This window comes from Cavia porcellus, unplaced genomic scaffold, assembly GCF_034190915.1.
Source record: "Cavia porcellus strain 051 isolate PalLab524CR breed Dunkin Hartley unplaced genomic scaffold, mCavPor4.1 scaffold_30, whole genome shotgun sequence".
NCBI lineage: Eukaryota > Metazoa > Chordata > Mammalia > Rodentia > Caviidae > Cavia > Cavia porcellus.
Genome location: NW_026947513.1, coordinates 25,535,688 through 25,548,877, shown reverse-complemented (window position 1 = coordinate 25,548,877; position 13,190 = coordinate 25,535,688).

The following is a 13,190-nucleotide window of genomic DNA, read 5'->3' as shown; positions in this document are numbered from 1 at the left end:
AAAATATGATCAGCGCCGACTCGCTAGAGAAATTCTCCATGCTGTTCTCTTTTACAGTCTATGTATGTTCAACTTTATTTTATTCACTGCACAGCTACTTCCAACATCAACAACCTAAGGCATGGAGTTAAAGAAAAGGTAAGGAATAGCAAGAACAGGGCTCGGGCCCTTTTTGAGCTTCAGGCCTCAGACTGCGGTTCTGGAATGACAAGGTCTCCCCTTCAGTATGTCAAGTCTTGCGTTGAAAATAAGGAAACATTTGCTGCAGTGTTTGAAAGCTCACTTTTATTTTATGAAAATGACAATGAATTGTGTTTTTGTCATTTGACATACAGGTATAATTTGATCTTCATAATTTACAAAGAACCATAATAAGTCAGACTATCCTCCCAGGGTACCACCAATAACCAACAGAGAATTGGTTATATTAGACCATAAAATGAAAAGAAAAGGAGGAGAAATATAGAAAATTTTCCTTTCTATGTGTTTTTTATAATAATTCTATTGATGTTTAGGCATCATTCAACATTAAAGTGACCCTATGTCTATGTAGCTCTGAAAGGCAGAAACTGAGAATTTGGTGAGAAGATGATGTGGTCACTGGTTACAAGGACAATTACAGTACATATGATTTATAATATTATTTATAATGATCACTGAAGGAGTTAAATACAAAGAAGGAAAGAAAATCTGTCCACACACTAAAGATCTAGAAAATCTAGTTGAAGGCCTGGATCCCATGGCAAAAATCTGCATGAGTTTAGTTGAAAACCTAAAGCCCATTCATATAGGGGAAGAGAATTCCTGACCTACTAGGTGTTCAGTACAAGGTCATGTTCCCTAAAATCTCAAAGAATGAATTTTAGGAACAGCAGAGGTTAAGAACAGAAATATTTATTGAGAGAAAGAAAACTTCTGTCTGAGAGAGAGATAGAAAGGGTGCTCAGTGGGTTGCCAGAGATTCTGTCTTTTCTAGGGATTTTTATAGAGAAAAACCCGGAAGTGAGGCAGATCTAAAGTGGGGAAAACTGGAAACTCCCAAGGCAGATGGGCATAAGATGGGACAGAATGATGATCAACCAGTTCAGGTTAACTGTTCAGGTAGAATTGACCAAATTAGGAACAAATAAAGAAGCAAATCCCATAGCAAGTGGTCATTCATATGGATCAGTGACTCTTCCTGTAGGGGTTTGGGATGGTGACTCCTGGCTTCTCTAGGTGGTCCATACCCAATTTCTAATGTTTACTCTTAGGGTGTGGTTGCATTTGCTTTGTATCTGAGATCTGACCCACAGCAAGAGGTGTGTGTCTTCTCCAAGGTCACAAAACATCTAATCCTCTGTGCTAGCTTTCTTGATGGCCCATCCCTGTATTACTGTCCATAATTTTTCTAATAGCTCAGCTGCCGGTAACACTATGACAATGCCCCATGAGTCCAACTGGAGGCCTAAAACCCAAGACAATGATTCATGTTAAGTCTATTTCATGGATTTGTGCTGGGAAGGCCCAAAGGTCAGCAGTGGAAGTTAGAAAGTCTATGCTAGTGGGATGAAGGATCTGTGCCAGTAGGTTGAGGGTTCTGCACTAGAGCCAGGAAGCAGTGCTCAAAATAAGGACCAGGGCTCCCCTGAAAATTACCACAGCCATCCTCAGTGATAATGAGGTCCTGAGCTCTTTCAACAATGAGACCAGCTGAGTCCATATCAGGAAGCCAACATATCAGGCTTCTCCTGGACACTGAACTGTCGATGTCCGCTCCCGGCCGGCAGGAAGGACACACGACAAAGTCTGGTAGTGGACAACCTTTTCTTTTTATTTTCCTTCTCCGTACAGCCTGCCCTGGGTTCTCCCAGCTGAAGCCTCCTCTGGTCCGCTCCCCGCGGCTCCTTTTGTGCTTCAGCCTGCCCCAAAGCCTCTACCGGTCCGCTCTCCGCGGCTCCTTCTGGGCTTCTACTTCCGGGCTTCTATCTGGCTTCTTCTTCCGCCCAGGGGTGGCACCGGTATATATACGGGTACAGTGTCCAATCATGTTAAAGTAAGCAAGGCAAGCTGATTGGCTAACATCATCAGTTGCCAGGCAGACTATATTGTTGAGCGGGTTGTTTACGCGGTAAGCAGGAAACTAACATATTCGATGGGAGGGGTAATCTACCTCAGGCCTCACTCTTTACTACAGGCCTCACGTCTGCCAAGTGAGGCGACCGGGCTCGGGGCTGCGGCTCCCAACATCTCCCCCTTTTTTATTTTTTATGAATGTGCGCATCGTAGCCCTTCCTGGACTGGGTGCAGAGGCTTATGCCCTATGCGTAGGCCCACCGTAGGTCCTTGGCTTAGACCCTGGTCGGCCGTCCCATGGTCTGCCAAGGCCCTGAGGCCCTCGTCCTTTTTCTAGGGCCAGGCACAAACTGGACGGAACCTGGATGCACACAAGCTTGCATTCATTCTCTCTCCGTAAAGAAATCCCCTCGGAGAGAAATTTAGACCTGGGCAGCATCTAACAGTCCAGCGGCTTACGTGCAGGATGGGGTAGGGCCTGGCTTAGGTCGAGTCGTGCTGGGGACACACGCTCTTACCCGTCATTGACTCATCTACCCTGCTATATCATAATTTTTTAGAGGAGGAGTGTGGGAAGCTCACCGTCCCTAGACTCGGTCGTAGGCTAGGCGAGCGAGCCATGCATATGCCTGAGGATCTTCTTGTCCATTTCGGGCTACCGCTATTTCTATTCATCTTGTTGGTTGGTCTGTGATGGATCTCCAGTAGGGCAGGTCTGATCTTTAGTCGAGGGCTTTGTTGTCCGTGTCAGTCTCTCCGGTATCCACAGTGGTTCTCGTCCCGGTTCCTGTGGGAAAACACAAACCGCGCCTCGGTTCCAGCTGACCACTGGATCCGGGCCCATCCATTGTCCTGTCAGGACATCTTTCCACTTCACCCACCCTTTATGGTTGGGGGAAGGGTTGCAGTGCTCCACAGCTGGGGAGCGATTATCATTATTTAAATTTAAAAAATTGTGTGTGAATAGTGCCATGGATAATCGTGCCTTTGGGGCCAGGCCTTGGCCTACTCCCCCTTTTTGTTTTTGTAAAATTTCTTTGAGGCTTCTATGAGCCCTCTCAATGATTCCTTGACCTTGGGGATTGTATGGGATACCATGTTTTAATTGAACCTCCATCATTTTGCAGAACTCATTGAAAGCTTTGCCTATATAGGCTGGTCCATTATCAGTTTTTAATATTTTTGGTTTGCCCCATGCGGCCCAAGCTGCCAGGCAATGATTGATCACATTAGACACTTTTTCACCTGTTTCTGCTGTTGCAAATATGACGCGAGAACAGGTGTCTGTGGAAACATGAACATATTTAAGAGTCCCAAACTCCTGTATATGTGTGATGTCCATCTGCCAAACATCACCAGGGATCAAACCTCGAGGGTTTACTCCCATCGGTATGGCAGGTTTGTATGTGGCACAGGAGTCACATAGTCGCACGATATCTCGTGCATCTGCTCTAGAAACATGGAAATGGTTTGCTAGTGTCCTGGCATTAACATGAAATTTATCATGGAAGGCACGGGCTCGCTCGATTGGTGTTAGTAAGGTAAAAATCCATAACGGGCGAGTGGCAGTGTCAGCAGCCGCATTCCCCTGTGCCATAGGCCCTGGCAGGGATGTATGTGCTCTTATGTGGGTGGTGAAGACCTTATGGTGTCTGTTCTGAAGCAATGTCTGGATAGACAGGAACAGTCCAGCCACTGTGGAAGTGGATCTAATTAAACTGGCAGTCTCAAGCACTTGCATAGCATTGACCACATACCTAGAATCGGAGACAATGTTAATGGCTTCTGAGAACCGTTCAAGAATCATTTTAACGATCTGCAGTTCCACCACCTGAGGCCGATCTGGTTCAAATTGTATGGTAACCGGGAGCTTGCCTAGGATCACATAGGCGCCTATCCCCGTCTTGGAGCCATCTGTATATATTGTAGTTGCTGGGACTAATGGCTCAGAGGCAGTAACCTTTGGAAAAATTATAGGGTGCTGAGTGACAAATGACAAGATAGGGTCTTTAGGGTATTGATTGTTTATATCCCCATGGAAAACACATCTCAGAATGGCCCATGTATCTATGCAGGCAGCCAGGGTCTTGATCTGGCTGGCGGTATAGGGTACTCGGATGGCTTGTGGTCCTGAGCCAAAATGTTGGACAGCTCTATCATGCGCTTCAAGGGCCAATGAAGCGACTGCCTCCGGGTAATGCTCTATGACTTTTGCAGGTGAGACCTTAGGGTGTATCCACAGTAGTGGTCCTTTCTGCCAAATCACCGCTGTAGGCTGTAGACTAGTCTGTAGCAAACAGACATCAAAGGATCGCCCTGGTTCAATTCTGTGTAAGGTAGCCCCACCTAAGGCTTTTTCCACTCTCTGTAAGGCAGCTCTTGCCTCAGGAGTGAGCCTCCTGTGGGAGGCTATATCTGGGTCTCCCTTCAGAAGGTCGAACAGGGGTTTGAGATCTGAATTTGGTATATGTAAATATGGCCTAATCCAATTAATGTCTCCCAATAGCTTTTGCATGTCATTTAGGGTCCTAACGCCATCCGTCCTAATGGTGACCTTCTGTATAAGTCTGGAGGCGACACTGAGGTCCACACCTGCTGACCCAGGGGTGGCCCTTGTTGAAGGCTGCCACCCTGAGCTGTCCTGTCTCTGGGGCGGGGGCCCGCCTGTGAAGGGGGCCCCCTCTGGCCGTTTTTTGGCTCTCTAGCATCTTGTCCACAAATACGGTTGCCCTGAGCATCAAAGACCGACCTACACTCCTCAGCTTTGTGTGATCCCTTCTTGCATCGCCCACAAACATATGGTTCTTCATTCCTAGGGCGAGGCCTAGCATCTGTATTGTTTGGGCAGTGACGTTTAATGTGTCCTGGCTCCCCGCAGGCAAAACACCCTTTAGCCTTACATTCCCCTTCTAACCCGCGAGGTCCCCTCTGTTGTACAGCCGCGGCCAGGAGAGCAGCCACTCCCGAGTTGGAGAGCGGCCCCCCTATCTCTCTGTATATCCTAATCCAGGCGTTGAGGTCCTTGTTCTTATGAGGAGCTATCGCTGCCTTGCACTCCTTTGTACATTGCTCAAAAATCAGCTGTCTTACCAGCGGTTGAGCCACTCCCGGATCAGGAAATATCTTATCGGCAGCATCTTGCATTCGGGCCACAAAGTCAACAAATGGCTCTGTGGTACCCTGAATTATTTTTGAAAGACACAAGGAGGCTGTTCCGGCACCACTTACCTGTTTCCAGGCGCGGAGCCCTATGGCATTGATTTGTTCATAGACAGCGCCGGGGAACTGGGTCTGGTCATCAGCGTGCCGACCTTCTCCCATAAGCATTTCCTTGTTCCACCCCCGGTTTCCTCGATTGGCGTTTTTCTCAGCCTGCTCGGCAGAGAACTCTGCATACCAGGCTCGCCAATCCAGGTAACTGCCCGAGGGCAGACAGGCCTTTGCCAGCTGAATCCAGTCCGCGGGGGTGAGGGGCCCAGAAGACAGATTCTCCAGCATGGCAATGGTGTAAGGCGCAGTCGGCCCAAAGGTTGTAACTGCATTTTTAAGTTCTCTAATCTGCTTTATCTCAAAAGGCTCCCATACATTGCGTCCCTGGCCCATAGCTACTTGTACAGGAAATATCTCGTAGGGGCCACTATCTATCCCAGGTGGATGTACCTCATGAGACAAGCGTCCCCCCTGCCAAAGCCGCCTGTAAAAATACCGACCCGCCGGCGGCGGAGCATAAGACGGCGGCCGTGATTGGGCGGAAAATGGGGGCCCGTGCATCACTTCCTGTTCTGGCGAAAGGGGAGGGAGCTCCCAGGCGGCCGCCTCGTGGCGAGGGACCGCCTCCCTCTCGCGCCGGGGCGCACTCAGGAGCTCTCTACTCCTCCGCAGACCAGGTTGAGCAGAGCGCAATTCGCGGCGTGACGCTGGAAAAGAACCCTGCGACTCCTTATTGAGCGACTTAGGCTCCTGACAGCTGGTCTCTTTGGCCTCCTTGCCATTCAACTTTCCCTCGTCCTCGGAGTCAGACGACTCCGAGGCTAGAGCCCCGTCCTCCTCCTTAGCATCCTTGTTCCCCTTGACAGACACCTCTCGGGAGCTCCCTGACTGGGCCTGCTCAGATACCCTGCGTACTTTTGTAAGCTCTTGAGAGCTTTCTCCACAACCACCCTCGCTCTTAGTGTTGCTACCTAACATGTTTCCCATCTTTTAATATGTTACTCACCGCGTGAGGCCCAAGGAATCCGCCACTTACGCGTGAGCCTGAGGGGAGTCTAAAAGCCCTGTAGGTGCGCGCCACCCAGAGCCCAGGCTTATCCCCAACTCACCTGTCTCGCAGCTCTGTACTGGAGCGTTGTCCGCTGTCACGTCTCGGGGGTGATCAGTCCCCGTGCGGACCTCCAAATGTCGATGTCCGCTCCCGGCCGGCAGGAAGGACACACGACAAAGTCTGGTAGTGGACAACCTTTTCTTTTTATTTTCCTTCTCCGTACAGCCTGCCCTGGGTTCTCCCAGCTGAAGCCTCCTCTGGTCCGCTCCCCGCGGCTCCTTTTGTGCTTCAGCCTGCCCCAAAGCCTCTACCGGTCCGCTCTCCGCGGCTCCTTCTGGGCTTCTACTTCCGGGCTTCTATCTGGCTTCTTCTTCCTCCCAGGGGTGGCACCGGTATATATACGGGTACAGTGTCCAATCATGTTAAAGTAAGCAAGGCAAGCTGATTGGCTAACATCATCAGTTGCCAGGCAGACTATATTGTTGAGCGGGTTGTTTACGCGGTAAGCAGGAAACTAACATATTCGATGGGAGGGGTAATCTACCTCAGGCCTCACTCTTTACTACAGGCCTCACGTCTGCCAAGTGAGGCGACCGGGCTCGGGGCTGCGGCTCCCAACACTGAACAGCACCCATTTTTCCCTCCAGAGCCAGGGAGTGATGCTCAAAGTAAGGACCAAGCTCCTTCAAAGTGAACTGCGGCCATTACCAACAACAGGGTTCTGAGCTCCTCTGATGACAATAGCTGAGTGCATATCAGAGAGGCCAGCCTGACAAGCTCCTCCAGGCAAACCAACAGCTCCAGACAACAACTCTTAGGAGAACCCACAATGCTGACTTCTTCTTCAGTTCTCCTTTTATGTTTGTAGCCATCTTCAGGTGGGTCCTTTACTCAGCGCTGCTCTGATTCAGTTCAGCTGAATGGTTATTGACCATCAGTTTTTCATTCATCAAAGAGGGAGAAAGTCACTTATTTAGAATTTCCCTTAAAAAAATTAGTTCTCATAGCATAGGGCAGAACATCACAATTTTTTTCCACTGAAAACAATATACATTGTTGTACATTGTTTCTTTATTATACAAGGGTTTTCCAGTGCCTATATAGTACTTAGAATTTCATATGTCTAATGGTTGATACATTGTGTCAACTTGAGAAGTTTAGAAGTTTAAGTCACTTAGCAGGGAGCCAGTGTCTTTACTTTGTAAATATCCTCAGCTTGTGCCAGAGGGGAACACAGGGGGTATGAGTGCTCTTCATGCAGGGCGTGGGGCACTGTGTGTGTGTGTGGGGGGGGGGTAGCCTGCTTACTATATAAGGGAGGAGAAGAGGCTTGTTCTTTCCCCTTTTATTCTTGTTGCTTTGTTATCTTCTGCCACCTTGAACAGGTGTGCCATGCCGCTCTGCCTTGCAGCCAGCTGATTACAGACTGAAACCTCCACAAACTGTGAGCGAAATAAACATTTTTTCTTAATTTTGAGTGTTGGGTATTTTGTCTCAGAACAAGAGAAAAGTAACCAAGATGATATGTGATAAAACAAAAAAATCAGTGAAATGAGTGAATAATGGAATAACCATAAAATGGGGACTTCAATGAAGAAGACGAAAAAGAATACTTATATGACTTACTAACTCATGTTATTTAATCATTACAATAAATTAGCTATTTTCATTAAATAAATAAGAATTTTAAAGCAAGGCTGGAAAACACCCCCTGGAGTTTGGATTGAGAATGAAACTCAGAAGCTCCTGTGGTAAAGCCTAGGTCACCAACATAGTGCTACTGGCATGTGGTGAACCGTTAAGAGGTGGGACCCGGTAAAAGGTCTTCAGGTCTTGGGATCCTGCCCTTGAAGAGGACAGTAGATCTCAGTTCCTTCCTTTTCCTCTTTATTTCCACTGCCGGCCTGATGGTTAACAGCTTTACTCTTCTATGTTCTCTTTTTAGGATCCACCCCCTTGCCCAGCCAGGGTATCAGGGCCAACACACCATGAACTGAAACCTCTTAAACTATGAAGCAGAAATAAACTTTTCTTAATATAATTTGATTTTCTCAGATAACTTTTATAGTAATGAAAAAGTGACTATCACAATAGTAAACATGTATTTATGTGTATGAGTATGTGTATGAGTATCTATTTATCTGCTTATATCTAGTTTTCCAGATCAACTGTCTGCCTGTCTTTATATCTGTCTATCCATCTACCTCTCTATCATCTATTATTTTATCTATCAGCCTATCATGCTTCACATCTGTGTTTGTAAGATGATAGTTGGCCAACACATTAATTCCATATTAATGTTATCATTTGTCATATATATACCATGTAGGCTAAATAAATCTTTTTAAATAAATTTTTGTCTTTCAGACCAATGTGAGATTATGAGCTGGTATAATCAGAAAGAAAATTCCTTTTACTTTCTCATATAATTAATTAGCTAACTTTCCCCAGTGACCTAGAAAAGGGCTTTTGTGTCTCAAAGATGGTTATCACTTAAGTTGTCCAAAACTTTTACTATCTTTTCTGTGAAAGATTTGAAATCTGTGTTTCCTACAAATTTCAACCTTAAATATTGTTACATTATTTGAATTTGTGACTCAAAATGTTGAAAGTCTAAGATCTTAAAAGGTAAATGCAGTGGACCTATAAACTTAAGAGGTATAAAATTTAAAGAAATACATTCAGTTTGATTGAGCTAACCTCTCCTCCTAGATTTCTGGAAAGCTCTGAATGTTTAGAGACTTTTGGTTGCTGAGAACATGAGGTTGCATATCCACCTTACAGGTTCAATGATCCTATAAAGTGATGACTTACAATCCATGGATACTTGGAACAAGCATTTTATCAAGCTATTTAAAATATTTTCATAAAATTTAGTCATTTTCATATTATTTGGGGATTATTTATTTAGTTACTCACAAGAAATATCTCAACACATCATTTTTAGAATTTTCTTTCAACAAATAATTCAAATACTTTGTGATTTTTGCCCATTTTGAAGATTTTTAAATTTTTTAAAAATACCAGGTTTAAATATCTAATTCATCTTTTTTTCCAAAAGGAAAACTTTAAAATTTCAGAAAAGAGACAAGTCCATAGTGTATTGCTCACATTGATTATAAATTGTTTATTGCTGGGCTGTTAGCCAGAAAACATAGAAACCTAGTTTTTGAGAGAAATACAAAGGTTTGAAACATTATAAAGAATAAAAATATCATAAAGTATGAAGGTATGGAAAGTTAATTTTAGCCAATTTCATACAGGGACAATTTTCAATTCATCTGAGAAATTATTCACTCCTCTCTGGGTTGTTCATTAAGGCTATTCACATACATTTAGCTCTCTTGCTTCCAAATTTGATGTGGCTGTGCAAATGATTTGGAATAGATGGAAATTTTTTTCTGGATCGAAGCTTTAAAATTCAATGCATGGTTCATCATATTTCACTCCCTTTTCACAATAACCTTGGGGACATGATGAGACAGAATCTTTGTTGGCCAAGGTCTCCGAGTGACTACAATGAGCAACATTCCTTTGCTGACCTTTGTTGTACATGGAACTCAAGAGAGAAATGTAATGGTGGCCCAATTCCACTGGATTTTCTTTTTGCAATAAAAATGGAACCTTTTATGACTGACACAGTTATTTGGAACTGATAGTGCTTGTGTATATGCATTATATTATGAATATTGAAATACATACATGAAGTTACAAATTTTAATAATTGTTAATATTTTCATCCTTAAAAAACAAGACATATATAGTCCATTCTGTTATACTTCCAAGGAATAGTTAATTAAAATTTGTGAATTATGATGATGTTAATTAGTATCTAGATTTCAGTATTGTTGAAAAAATCAATTTGGCATCATGGTATCTGTCTAGTCTAGTGCAAGAACAGAATAGGCACTCTATAACTTTCAGCTTTTCTCTCTCTTCAACTTTCAAGTAATAAGATATGTAACTATGCCATTGAAGAATTTTGTAACTTGACTAAACAACCCATGCAAACTTGAATAATTTTGAATTCTTACACTACTAAGGTAATAAAAATAACCCTTGCTTTCCTTGGGTTACAGTTTTTGGGGGGGAGGGCACAGTTTTTTAATCAAAACTTACAGTTCTACATTACTAGCAACCTTCTAGTGTAAATTAATCATTCTCTATAGGTTTGGATATTTGTATGTATTAATTATACTCAATATTTAATGCTACTCACAAATAATATATCTATATACGCAAAAAAATGACTTGTATATTGGGGCTGATACATGATATATGTAATGTTTTCTGATATCTTCCTGATATAATGCTCAACATATACTTACTGTCTAGGAGATGCCAGGCACCATGATTTACTCTAATTGTTAACTGTTAAGGATTGCCATCCTATCTACTATAATATCATTTTCTGGATTTATAAAAGAGGTGCTACTAAAAATTTTATTTCAATTTTCTGAATAGTTTCTGACACATAGAAATGAAAAGTCAGCTAAAAAGAATTTGATTCTAATTAGTTCTAAATTACAAATTCCTTCATAATGCAGTTTGCCATTTTTAGACAGGAAATACCCTATTTCTGACAAACTTCTGCCACATTTATTGATGCTACCACTTTAATTTTGGCCTTAATAATTTCACACAGCAATAAGAGTAACATACTTTAATTGGTTTATTGCTGACTGCTCTCTGTCCCCTCCATTCTACCTATTTTATAATGAATCACTAGAATAAGCCTCCTATATCTGTTCTCTACAAACTAAAACAACAACAACAGCCACAACCAAACTAGGAGTCAACACGATGTTTAACTTCAGATCTGTTATCAACATGTAAAACTATAAAATGAGAATTAACCTGTACGCCCATTCACAGATGATGGATATTAAAACTGTGGTGCATGTATATGATGAACGATAATTCAGCAATTAAAAATAACAATATCTTATTACTTACAGAAAAATGGAATAGGAGAACAGTAGATGAGGGAAAAGAAACACCACACTTTTCTCTCTTCCATGGCTAAAAAACTTGATTGGGATGTATAGTAATGATAATTAGAGTTTAAGAAGGTTTGGAGAGAGATGTTAGAGGCAAGTTAGATAATGAGCCAAAGCACAGTTACTGTTTCCAAGTCCTAGTGTTCTGCAGAGCACTCACAATAATCTATCATATATTTTATGAAGATCTAAAAAGGAGTTCAAAGGTTCCTAATGTGAAAAATGATAAAGGAGTAAAAATATTAACTATTCTTCTTCTATCAGTATATATTTGTAGAAATATCATACTATATTCCCAAAATATGAACAATTATATTTTAATCAAAATTAAAATACATATGGAAGGAGATAGAATAGATGGACTCCTCCTGTTTTGATCACTATACATTATTTATATGAACTTAGAACAATATACTCTATAAATATATGCAATCAAAATAATAAAAAACCCACTATTTGGGATCTCAAATAGACTTAATCAACAAAAGTGATCAATTGCTGTTTTTAATCTCAGCAGGTTTTTATATTTTTTGAACATTGATTCAGTTCCTTGTTAAGCTACTGGTTCCTTCACTAAGTCCCAAATAATTTTTATCTTATTAATCTATTTAATATCAGTTATTCATTGCAGAGTACTATGAATTCCTATGTTTTGTATTCACATGTTATTTCTCTACCAAAATTGCAAACTCAATCAGATTAAATACATCTGTATCCATCCAAAATCCTAACGGCACTGGATGAGTATCTAAAATTTGATTCTAAATGAGTATCTAAAATTTGATTCTAATAATTGACATGTTTCTCTTTCTTTTGTGCACAGGAACACTGACTATTATCACTTCAGCAAGAATTTGTACAAGATTTGCCTTCATTAATGACAAACAAGATTATTAAATAACATGTACAAATAATTAAAAATAAATATTTTATGTTCCCAAATGTGTGAAATGTTTTGTAATGTTCAAGGTTCCTTTTTCAGAAAAGCAAATAAATAAGAGAATTAGTCTCCCTTCCTCAATGCCTGGTCTTCAGATTTTGACATTTACAAATAATCATCTAAGCAAGGTGACTTACACTGCGGCGTGATAATATTATTTACTTGGAAAAAATAAAGAATCTATCAAAATATCTTTCAGACGAGAAATATGTTTTCAAAAAGAAGAAGAGGGATGCTTACTTATGTCACATTGAACAACAAAAAGTGGTAAAAGTCATGGAATTTGTTAGATAGCAAACTGAAAATCTAGGTTAATGAAGCTGTGAGAAATGTGATTATAGATTCAAAGACAGAAGTGAGTACTGAAAAAAGCTAAGTAGAAATCAAGATTCAAGTAATATAAACACATTTTCAAGTTAATTTTTTAGTCATTTTTTTTCTTCTTTGCCAGACTGTGAAGAGTTAAAACTCTCACACTGGAGGACAATCCTTCTTCCATTCTCTTAGACAAGCTAGGAAGAGAGAAATGCAAAACAAAAAAATCATAAATTTCCAGATACTTTATCAAAAGAAATATAGGTTCTCCACTTCTCTCACAAAAGCAGTAAAAAAAAAAAAAAAAAAAAAAAAAAGACTTTTTTGAATATACAGACTAGCAATCCAACTGATTAAAACATAGAAACTAAAGGCTGAGTTCTAAAAACGATCATGTATTATTTTTCTTCTTTCCTGAATCAATATTAAGAAATAATGACATCAGGTATTATTTGCAAAATATTTGATTCCATAAAAATAGAACAGGTCTTGAGGTGTTTTCAGAGAGGACAAAACAAATTTATCTTCTTGAAAATGTTTTTAAGCATTATTTTCCTTTTTCTTGGCATTGACCAAAGATAGGATTCACTCCTGGTGAGTCTTAGATTATCAGTCTAAG